The sequence below is a fragment of the Onychostoma macrolepis genome, chromosome 09 (genome assembly GCF_012432095.1).
Source record: "Onychostoma macrolepis isolate SWU-2019 chromosome 09, ASM1243209v1, whole genome shotgun sequence".
Classification (NCBI taxonomy): domain Eukaryota; kingdom Metazoa; phylum Chordata; class Actinopteri; order Cypriniformes; family Cyprinidae; genus Onychostoma; species Onychostoma macrolepis.
In genome coordinates, this window is record NC_081163.1 from 9,746,084 (window position 1) to 9,758,818 (window position 12,735).

Sequence of the window (12,735 nt, forward strand, 5' to 3'; positions counted from 1 at the left end):
TAATTTTCACAGCCTTCTTTGATCATATTTACCAAGGTTGCCGATATTTTTGGCCATGACTGTATGTACTGAACCTTCTAACAGAGCAGCTATGTGTTATATAAAGTTGTGAAGTTCTTTCTCTTTTTTTGTCATCTGTATTACCTCGACGCATGCTGTCATTCTGTTTATGGACCTTGATCAATATTACAGGTAAACCGAGCAACCAGAGGACCACTGGAGAACTAAACCGCTTAATTTTGCATACAAAAAAGACTTTAATTCATAGCTTCTTGCTGCTGTGGCTTCTTAGTGCCTTGCTAATGTTTCGAATGGCACGATTTTGCCTTTTATGGAGTGTTTTGTAACTTTTTAATGTCTATTCTCATCACTCGCTCCCTTTCGATGAAGTTCTGGGGTGTATGAGCTGAAGCTTCAGTACTCGTGCTAATGTCCTCATGTTGGTGCTATTCTAGTTTCACAAAAGCAGTCCTGTAGGGTGGCACAAATCTTTTAGACACATTTTAATGAAGTGTTGATGACAATCCCCCTCGTGTCTCGTAGATTTTAACGGGAGACTTAAGGACAGAAGAGTTTTCCACGCTGTGTTTTGCTGCTGTTTCACACTTACTATCATCTCTTGCGTTCTTATGCACTTCGCTGAAAACAGCACTGCGACATGCCTTGATAAACCTGTTTTTGCACTATTAGCTTGAGGCCTTGGGCTAAAATATGCTATTTCCATGCTATTGATAAAGCAAACAAAGGTCAGTGTGTAGTTTAGCTAGTATATTGTCATCTGTGATTCAACAGGGAACAAGTCTGCACCTATATTAACATGCTTTAACAACAGGGTTGCCATACTTTGGATTGAAATCTGTGAATTTCATTCAGCCTTCAGACCAAATGCCTCATTATTAATGCCTCGTTAAATCCAACTCCTCTGACTGTCTTCAGTGTTAACTCAAAAAAGAGTTTAGATTTTATTGTTTTCTCTTTTTTTTTTTTTTTTTGGCCCACACATGGACCTACAGTATGCGTTTTATATTGAGCTTTCTAAGAGCTAAGATCTGAAATATGCACTTACATGCACTGCATATGTATTTTTGGTTAGACTCTGGTTAGCTAATACATTTTATCATTTAAGTAACCTTTGCACAATGACAATTGATAAAAAAATCTGCCTGGTAACAGAACAATGCAGATCTTATAAAACAACAACTTTTATAAATGACGATTAGACGATTGCCATCGAGATTTCATCACTAACCCGAACTGCACAAGAGCTTTAGTAGATAAAACGCGGTTTATTAATCAGACAATGTTTGGCCCCCTGAACAATTTTCCCATACTTGATGCAGAGACTTTTTTCACATTGTTTTCAGGGCATTGAAATCAGTCAAATGTAGACTGTTTTGAATGTTCACGTAGCCGTTCATTCTCCTTTCCTGTTTCTCTTCCCTTCTTTCTTTTTTTCTTTACTCAATGTTGATGAATATTTACATCGAGCATTCTGTAGCACAACCATAAATCCAGCTTTAATCAATGCATACAGCTTAAAGTGTACCACCGCAGCCTTCACGACGTTCAGAACCTCCCTTGCACATTTGTTGGGCTTTTATGTCAGCGCTAAAAGAGCCTTACATCGCTATCAGACTTTGTTGTACCTATTGTTTTTTAAAGCTTTGCTTTTGTCTTTTCTGCTTTGAGAAAAACTGCAAAAAAAAACTGTGAATATGCCCTTTAAACGTTATGAGGAAAAAGACTTAAAAGGCACAACAGCACTGATAGAAATGCATTCATATTGTTTGAACACATGATTTTATTGTTCTTTAAAATATAGCTTTGCCTTTTTACACTTCCAAAAGATGTCACAAATCTCACACACACACGCCGCCTGAAACATTTTGAAGAATTTTATTTGTTCTTGTGAAGCATGAATATCTTTATGCATTTTAGAATTTTTTTTCTTTTTTTTGGATTGGTGTCACATGCAGGCATGATACTGAATGTGCTCCACAATTCCAGGGCATTTTAAAGATTTATTATCAAAACTTATTGTATATTAGACATTGTTTTTTTTTTTTTTTTTTCCAAAAAAGGAACAAGGTGAAGGAAATATTGATGTAAGACTATGTTTACAACCCGAATGAACAAGAGCACAAGAACAAAATGTGTTCTTACGATGAGTCCACACTTTTGGGACTGGAGAGTACTTGAAATTACAAGAAAGGCACTCTAGAGTCAGGTTTCACTTTTTACCTTAAAGTGTATGGGACTGCTATTTTCTCATCTGTGTAAATATATATTTTTTGTGAGAGAAAGGTGTTTTTTTAACTGTTCTTATTCACTGTGGACCTTACAAACAGTAAGACAAGGGTTTGCAGTGTATTTTTTTATATAAGTGAATAAATGTATGAATTATATACAGTATATTTTGGTAAAAATGTTGAAAGGGGGTTATCTTTTGCTGTGTGACGGTTCGCTTTTTTGGGTTTTCTCAGGTACAGTGTTGTCAAAAATCTTCTTATAAGGCATTTGTATGGAACTGTTGGAGAGAATTGAATAAATATTGAATTGTTTAGTACTATTTGACTTGAAATCCAAAGTCAAATATCCAAATAAATATATATAAATATATATTTTTATTTTTAAAATATAGAAATCTTATACAGTAAGTACGACCAAGGTTTACTGTTGTAAAACTGTTTCTGAGGTTGACTTTTGTAACCTTGGCATCTTTAAGGAAAGTGTGTGTCGTTCTATGTTGGTTTTTAAAGCATGGGCTTTTCTGCATTAAATACTGTTATCATCTGAACCTGTTACTGTCTGTTCTGCTCTTTTCCTTCACACAGAACTGTTTTCACATGGTTGTGTGGTGTTTATATTGTTGCTTGTGTGAATCTCTCGATCTTGTACTGAGAATAGATATGTGGTCTTATATAGAATGAGGCCCCCTTTTTTTGAAGGACTTGTGGTTTTAGTCAAAGGCCATCTCTTTTCTTTCCACTGCCCCTCTCCGGTATATGCTTAGCAGACTGAGAGAGCAAATGTTGAAGTCAAACCAACAAACACACGCAGTGTTACAGGAAAAACCAGCAAGAGATTGATAATACTGGTACTGATAAAGAAAGCAGTAATTACCTTAATTCGGATTAATAATTTTAAATTAATATACACCACTATTAAAAGGTTTGGGGTCAGTAGGAGTTTTTTTTTTTTTATTATTAATACTTTATTTCAGCAAGGATGCATAAAACTGATCAAAACTGATACAAAAGATTTCTATTTCAAATAAATGCTTAAAAAAAATAATGCTAAATAATGTTGTTTCTTCAGCACCAAATCAGCATATTAGAATGATTTCTGAAGGATCATGTGACACTGAAGACTGGAGTAATGACGCTGGAAATTCAGTTTTGCATCACAGAAATAAATTACATTTGAAGTTATAATGAAATATACAACAGTTGTTTTAAATTGTAATAATATTTTACAATATTGTTGTTTTTACTTTGTGTTTCATCAGATACATGATTCTTGGTGAGCGTAAAAGACTTCTTTCAAAACATAAAAAAGTTAGCAACCCCAAACTTTGAACTGTAGTATGTGGGTACAATAAATAATATATAATAATATTAGATAATGCAAGTAATAGAAGTCAGTAAGTTATTATTTATTACTATATTTTAAGTGCAAACAAAACGGATACATTTGTTTGATTCAAGGTAGGTAAATAATTTTGCAAGTTGATTTAGATTGTGCTTTTATATATGGATTATTAGTTTGGTCATTTTTTTACTGATTTATTTACAAATTAATAATTCAAAGTTATTATAAACCAGATTGGTTGCTGAATGGCCTATGTTTCAGTTATGCTTAAATGCACAATAACAGAAGGTTGGCAAATTTTTATTATATATTTATAATAAAAATAGTTGTAAAGAAAATTTGTCCCTGATATTTCTATTGCATTAACCTTTTTATAAAAGCAATGAGGCCCCCGAGGCTGTTTATTATGCTTACCTGTGTTCTTTAAAACTTAATCTACACATTTGTACCTAATTGTTTCATTTAAATTGCCTTTAATTACCATCTTTCAAAGCTTTCTGACTGACTCAAGTTTGACTGACAGGTAAAGGCAGGTATTGTCTGCCTGCAAGCGTCTGCTGGAGCAGGACGTTTAAATGTTTTATTTGGACACAGACATGCGATACTGTTTATTTTACACTGGATGTGTTCTGAGAAGCCCTTGAGGGACCTCTAACAGCACTGAACCCGCCGGGGCTCCTCCAGCATTGCAAAAAAAAGCTGCTTCTTGTCAGAGTCCATGACCTTTGCTTTGGCTCGTGTGTTTCTTGAGTGATGCTCCAAATGCCAGGTGGCAGTGGGTACCTCCTTGTCTGTGGCTTTTTATGCAGCAACGCTGGCATCCCCTCTACCTCTCAAAGTCCACATGCATCAAAGTCCTGCTCGATTCTGTGCGCCCACAATGTCAAAGCCCCCCAGAGATGCGTGCAGTTGCAGAGAGATTATAAAGATATGTTTGCGTTGAAGGGGCTGTGTTGGTTAAGAAATGATTGCAACAGAATATCTCTAAACCTGCGCTCAGCCCTCCTTATTGTTTGGGGTTTTGTCAGTTTGCTACTGTCTTTCTCTCTCTCTTTCTTTCTCTTTTTTTTTTTTTTTCGTGAAATGTTGCTGGCCTGATCTTGTCTGAACATGACTCATATCCTTAACAGTGAAGGTGAGCTTTATCTCTTCAACAGTTTTTTTTTTTTTTTTTGCTTAGCTTTGATTTTAGGAGTGCTGCCAATGCACTGCCTCATACAGGCAAATAATCTTTTAAAGCCACACAACATGAGAGCTTTTCTGTATATTAATCTGAAAGATATTGTATCAGAGTGTTCAATTGCTTTTATAATGTTTTTATATATTAGAAAACTACAAACTTCACTTCTGAGGACTGTAAGTGCCAATGTTAGGGAAGCTCCTGCTTCACATGCTAATATTTTAGCTTGTTAGCTGAAAGCTACAAACAAGTAGCTAACAACTTTAAAGCTACTTATCTTTTTACATAACATAAATCAGGTTATATAACTTGTCATTTAATCATAGAACTTAAAATGCTAGAATACACAGTAATGTATACTGAGGTGAATGGCAGTGATTAACAAACAGCATTGAACAAAATATTTTAATATAAAAAGAAGATGCCAAGTAAATTGGTTCATTTACAGAAATCATTCAAATAAATCGATTCACTTAAATGAATCAGATTTTGCAATGATATAAGAGTCAAGCTAACCGTGCTATGAAGCTAGAAGTGTAAACACAGTAAACCTATGTGACGTTAAAATAGAAATGTAGTATTTTGCCACATTAAAACGCTAATGGTTGTAAGATGTAGATGTTTACTGAAAAAGCTATGCTTTTTGAAAATAGCTTGAGCTATATTGCCTATAGAAAATGTAGGTGGTTTACCTGAAAATGAACTCTCGCTTCATTTTCTCACACTCCCCTGCTGAAAAAAAAACAGTAGAACCCTGCCCAAAACACAATAGAAAATGTAATGGATTTAATGGTTATAATGGGAATTGCATTGGTTTTAATGGAAACTATAATGGTGTCTACTGGTATGCGATGGATTCTATTGGTGGGATGTTAAATCCTATTGTAAAAATGCCCAAAACACACTACAAAAAGGAATTTTGTAATGGTTTCACTGAAAAAAAAAAAAAAACTAAAGGTTCATAATGGTATTTTAATGGAAACCACTGGTATTTCTGTGATGTTTCTATTGGGCTTCTATTGTTTTTGTTTTTTTTAGCAGGGTCATGTTGTTCCAAACCTCTATGACTTACTTTTATCTGTGAAACACAAATGAAGGTGTTTTGAAAAATGTTGGTAACCAAACTGTTTTGGTGAGCATTGAATTCCATTGTAAGGACAAAAAAAAACATTTCTCAAAGTATATTTGTACGCTTCACAGAAGAAAGAAAGACACATGAGGGTGAGTAAATGATAATAGATGATTTCATTTTTTGTGTGAACTATGCCAATAAATTAGAAGCATTGCTTCTGTTTGTTAGTTACTTACCAACATCGGTTAGTGCTGAAGGCTGGTAGTGCATTAACAAGTGGGGATGTTCATGTCTCACATTTTATCTGTGTAAAATCTTAGGGAAGCTGGAGACCAGAGTCTACCACAGTGTGAAGGAGAGCTAAAACTGATGTGTGACTTGTGCCATAAAATGCTCTTGGCCTTTAGCCCTTATGCTGCGGCAAATGTACAATGAGCCCTCAGCTAGGTGTGAACTTACTCTGTGGCATTTTGTTGCTTCCTTATTTCAATATTCTCACACAACTTGAGCGTCAGAATGGAAAGAACCGTATAACTTTCTTGTAACTTGTTCTATTCATTTGGCACCAATAGGTTTTGATGATGGGTTTTAATGAGTTTCGAATGGCATGTGTTATATATTTACACTACTGTTGAATGAATTACTTTTATTCAGCAAGGATGCATTAAATTGATGAAAAGTAAGAGTGAAGGCAGATTTATGTTAGAAAATATTTATTTTTTCAAATAAATTTTGCTCTTTTGAACTTTCGTCTACTTTCATTTCATCATAGAATCTTAAAAAAGTATCACACAAAAATATTAAGCAGCACAATCTTTTTCAACATTGATAATAAGTTGTTTCTTGAGCATCAAATCAGCATATTAGAATGATTTCTGAAGGGAGTGCATCTGTAATGGCTGCTAAAAATTCTGAAAACTTAATGGTATATATGCAACAAGATCTTTCTTTTACTTTAAGTGCCTTTTAACAAAGATTGCTTCTCATTTTTCAGTTTATGAATGGCCGTCACTCATCTCTTGAAACTTCCAGCCGAATTCAATGGAACAGAGTTTATATTTTGGAACATTCAACCCTTTTTTCACGCTTCCCTCTTCTCTCTAATGATCAGAACCAATCAGATGAGTCAGCTTTATGAGGGCTCCAGTGAAGCGTGCCAACTTTTGGATGGTTATTGTTGTGTTGGTAGGTAAAAACTGATCACTGTGACCCAGAAATATCTTCAGGATTGTTGTGCAATCATCACAGGTGACTCCTATTCCAGTTTTTCCAGCCCAGCAGTGTGGGGGTTGTCTTAGCTGGCCTTTGTGCCATCCATTGCACTGGAGAACACACCCTATTAAAATGCATGCCTTCATAAGACCAACGCGCCACACACCTCCACAGTCAGAGGCCAGGATTTAGCATGTGCTATGACGGGACATCCAAAAAATGTACGGAGCTCAAATCTTAAGTGTCACGACTGTCACGGTGTCTATTTACTAGAGTTATGAAAATGATGTGGGGAAAACAGAGCGATTGTCATTCAGTGTTTAGCACTGGGAGTGTCAGGAGAATCCAGCTCCACTGGTGTGGGCGGTTTACTGCCACTGTCACGAAGTCCCAACAGCCAGTATCCTTTCTTACAAAGCCTCAGGAAAGCAAGGCCAGTATCTTAAGTGCCTGAAGCTACTGTTGTAATCCTACACAGACTCAGGAGAGGTGAATATCTGCGAGAAAGGAAAAATATGTGCTGTCAACATTGTGCCTGAAGCCACTTTCGTGAAAACTAAAGAGAAAACTTGGGTGTGATCTACCGAGTCTTGATTTTTTTTTAAATTGTTTACCCAGAAAATAAGCATTTTATCATTACTTTCATGTTCAATATTAGTTTCTTTTTTTGAATTTAATTTGTTAATATTCGTAGTAGATGTAGACCATTTATACTGTGGCTCTGCTGGTTACCCAACATGCTTTGTGGTCAGGATCAAATTAGACTGAGTTACTTGCTAGGACTACAAAAGAGTGTGAAATGTTTTTTGGTGGGTATTCAAAACATATTGTAGGTTTCCATTTTACTATAATATTGCATGTTGTGCATGTGTTACTGGTGTTGAACTATATAGTCCCAGAAGTAAAGTGCCAGCTGTCATCCACATTTGTCAGGGATAGTTCCCCTAAAAATTTAAGTACTTCCTCTTTTATGTGTCCCCATGTAGTTCTAAATGTGAGTGACTTTTTCTGTGGAGGATAGTGGCACGGTTGCCAAACTACTTTTTGTCTTGGAAACTAGATAAGGTTTGTCCAAGAAGTTACTAGTTTTGTCACTAGGTGCATTTTTTTTAAAAAGTTGCTAAAGACATCTGAAAAGTTGCTAAATTGGCAACTTTGTAAGTTTGATTTCTGTGGAAGCTTTAAAGAACATTTAGCTCTATTGATATTCTTTGTATATATTGTTAAAAAAAAAATAAAAAATAAATTAGACAGTTTTTTTGGGGGGGGGGGAATCCTTTTTCCCTCTGTAGTCCTCTTCCTTAACACATTGACATGGTTAACATCAAACAGGTTAAGTCCTCGCTTATCATGTGTTTGAGCTGGTTTAAGCCGGTCCTTAGCTGGTCATGAGCTGGTTTAAGCTGATCATGTGCTGGTCCTAAGCAACTAGCTCCTGCTCAGGACCATCTTAGGACCAGTACATGATCAGCTAAGAACCAGCCTAAACCAGCTCAAACCAGCAGTCATGCTTCAATGCTAGTGTTTTCAACAGTGACTATAGAGTTAACTAAATTTATTATGTGTGTATTATGTATAATGTTTGAAGTGGATGTCATAACAAATGTGACCTTGGACCACAAAACCAGTCATAAGGGTCAATTTTTGGAAATTGAGATTTATACATCATCTGAAAGATGAATAAAAAAGCTTTCCTTTGATGTATGGTTTGTTAGGACAATATTTAGCCGAGATACAACTATTTGAAAATCTGGAATCTGAGGGCGCAAAGAAATCTAAATATTGAGAAAATCACCTTTAAAGTTGTCGAAATGAAGTCCTTAGCATTGCATATTGCTAATCAAAAATTACGTTTTGATATATTTACGGTAGGAAATTCACAAAATATCTTCATGGAACATGATCTTTACTTAATATCCTAATGATTTTTGGCATAAAAGAAAAATCAATAATTTTGACCCATACAATGTATTTGTGTTTATTGCTACAAATATACCCGTGCTACTTGAGACTGGTTTTGTGGTCCAGGTTCACAAATGTTAGTAGGCCGGGATGATTTTAAAACAAGCGGTTTATTCACAAATCCATAAGATCTTACCGTCATGCTGTGGAAATAGAATGCAGAGTTGAAAAGGGACGAAGCTACACAAGGTCTATCCACCTTTTTCTTCAACACGGATGTAAGCCTACGGGCGAGACTTCCGGTTCATTAGCTGCTATAGGTAAATAGCGAGAAGAATAACAACGTGCAGTAAACGGTAAAACTGTTTGCACTACAAACCAGTGTGTTCATAATTAAGATTATACATTAAAATAATATGGTAAGTCACACCAATTTTCAATATCAAGCAGCTATTTTTGTTCAGCTAAAAATAGCTGGACGAGGATAAGACCGGAAGCTAGACCCATAGAAATGACATATGGCTGCGCCCATTTTCACGGCAAGAAAAAGGTGGATACCATAAGAATGTGAGTTTTGTTAATGTAATCCGGACATACTACATCCGTCATGTTGTCATTGTCATGTGACCCACAAGCATCAATTGTGTTGCTTCGCTGTTGTTCACAAAGCCTCTCCAGTGGCCTCATGGGATAGTAAAGTGTCCATTACATGTGCACGTCAGAATCTGGCTAGAAACAGTAATGTAACTTTTGCGTGACAATGCAAAAACTTTGAAATACAAATTTTCTTCCATGCATTTGTTCTCCCTCCATGGACCGCTTTTATAAGATTGTATGGTGCTCTTTGGATGCATCCGAAAAAGCGTATTCTCTGAGTAGGTACTTCTTTTGAATAAGAAATAACTTTACGGTTGTTAAAAAAAGTTTGTTCTATATATTATGAATATGTGGAGTATGAATTTAATCTAAACGTATTACTATCAAACACTATCTACTATAATCACTATCTACTTGCATAGGATCTTCTGCCTAAGATCTCCTGTTGTTTTTCAGTGTTCAGTCCAAAAGTGCTTTGGAGGCTACATGAGCACCTCAGAGTACTGTTGCCTCCAAACTCCTCATTGCTTGACCCTCTCTGCCCTGTAATATCACACCTTTGCCTAGCTACGGGGATGCTACACCTCCATCTTGGTTTGTCTGAAGGGGCTGAGGATTGCTATTTCCTGTGCTGAGTGTGAAAGAAAGAAATTGAAGAAGAAAAAAAGAACAGAGAAAGAGGGAGAGAGAGAAAGAGACTGCTGCAAAGACCTCTGGGTATTGGCTGGTTTGTGGTTAGGCTAGGTCGCTGAAGCGAGAGGAGGAAGGAGGAGCGGGAGGGGGGCTTCCACTTTCCTTCCTACCACTCACCAAATTGATACAGCCACTGCCAAGGGGAAACTCCCAAAGCGGGACCCATTTAGGGCAAAACAGGCCAAAAAAGCACAAAAATAAGATGGCACAACCCTAAAGCTCGCAGAGAACTTTGCTCTCACTCGAGGAGGGAATGCACTTCAGCGACACAGGCAGAAAAGCGAGGGTTGTGTGTTTGCACCTGTGTGGAGCCCGGCTGAAAGGAGATGTGTGGAAAGAGACATCTGTGGAGAGGTGGAGGAAAGTGAGAGAAGGCTGGAGGGAGTTGTATGTGTGGGGAGAGAGAGACAGATAACTGGAGGAAAACTGTGAAACAGTGGTTTGATAAAAATGGGTGCACAGCTGTCAATAGCTGAAGTGAAAACAGGAAACAAATGAAGATGACATCTCCCGACACATCTGACAACCCCATGATGACATTCAGAAGGTATTTTAGGATGCAAGTAAGAGTGAGAATTCACGGGCGTTTTGACCTCTGTCCGATCACACAGACCCCTTACTCAGTATCGCACCATACCCTCCTTGCGGGTACGAGGCAGACATTAGGCCTCAGAATCTGAGTGTTAGCGACTTGCTTGCTCTGTTCACACTCTCACATCCTGAGCAGGCGTTTGAGCGTTGCGGACTGAAAAGGTCAGTGGAACGTAACCACAGAGGAGCTGAAGGAGCCGGTTAGCTGTGACAACCAAAGGCCTAACACTGGTCTCACATGGTCTCTGTATGGAGCGCGGTGTCACTTACTCAGCAAACCCTTATTGCAAAGATGTCCCTGACACTGTAGAAGTGTTTCCAGACACTGTCTTGACAAAATACCAATAACAACAAAAGTATAATTAATATTAATATTAATATTTTAATTGAATTAAATTTAGTTTATTTTTATTAAATGTTTCATTTCATGTTAAGTTTAAAATATAATATTTAACTGAATAAAATATTAAAATGTTATTAAATTGTGAAAAATAAGCAATGGACAGTAACAGTGTAGAAACATTTCAAGGAGAATGTCAATGCAACATAAAATGAAATGTTACATTTAATTTGATTGCTATATTATTTTTTGTTAGTTTAACAATAATTAAATACAATTTATATTAAACTAGTATAAAATATTAAACTAATGACAAATAAAACCTTGTATTATATTTTAACTTTTTTGATAGCCCTTTTCGCCTAGATAAAACATCCTGGACTGATCTGTTCATGAAATCCATCTAGTGTTATTTTAGTATGATTGAGATAGGGCCTACTGTTATAGTTTTTATTAATATTTGAAATGTATTTATTTTTTTTATCTATTTTCATTTTAGTTAAGGTTTTATTAGTTTTGCATGCTTTTTATTTTAGATTTTTTTTTTAAATTATTTGTATATAGTTTTTTATTATTATTTTGTTTTCAGTTTTAGTTTTAACTATTAGTACATCAAGTTTAACTACAATAAAATAATAAATGTTTTGGCAACTAGCGGAATTTTTGTTTTTATATTTTATTTATTTTAATATTTTATTTTAAGTATTTTTTAAATATCTTATTACTGTTTTAGTTTTTGCTAACTATAAAACCCTGGGTCCATCGTGGGCTGTGCTTTATCAACAACAGTTTCAAGCTGAAACTTTTTGACTGCTTTTGTTTCACTACCTGTATCAATTTCAGTGTTTCAGTTAATTTCAATTATTTTTTTTAAAAGAAATTCATATGTAGGTACAATTTATTTATGCATTTATTTATTTTCAAACATTACAGCCTTGAAAGCCTTTAGATCAAGAGTTTTTAAAGATCACAAGAAATGTAAATTCGGTCAAATTCCAACCTTTTGGTCGTGCAGCTCTTTGATTACATCACTTGTACTGTCTAGCCCACATAAACGTATGTGACAAACTACATTTGGCATTGTGCCTTCTTCTCCAAATGTCACAGAGACTGCTGTGTCTCCACTGTACTGTTATGAGTAGGAAGACTTTTGGTAGTTAACTGCGGATAAAGTTATGTGTGTGGGCTGGTATCCAGCGAGAGGTTATGGCAGGTTAGATGTGAAACACTTCAACAAATGACATAGACACATATAGTTTGGGTTGAGAATTATTTAAAAGCAATTGTTTGTGCCCTGACAGGAGGATCCAGACGTCATAGCTACTGTAAGCAGCCATTGTGGTTTCAAAACTTTTAGGATTTTCCCTAAGACATTGCAGAAGGCATTATATATGTTAATATGAGCCCAAGTAAAAATTAAATAAAAAATGTAAAGCAATTAATTGTCCAAACACTGTTTAAAGGAGATCCCATATTTATTTATGATTCTTTTAAGACAATAATAAAGATAGTGACTATGCTCAGACTTGGAAGTGACAGATAAATAGAATAGAGTAA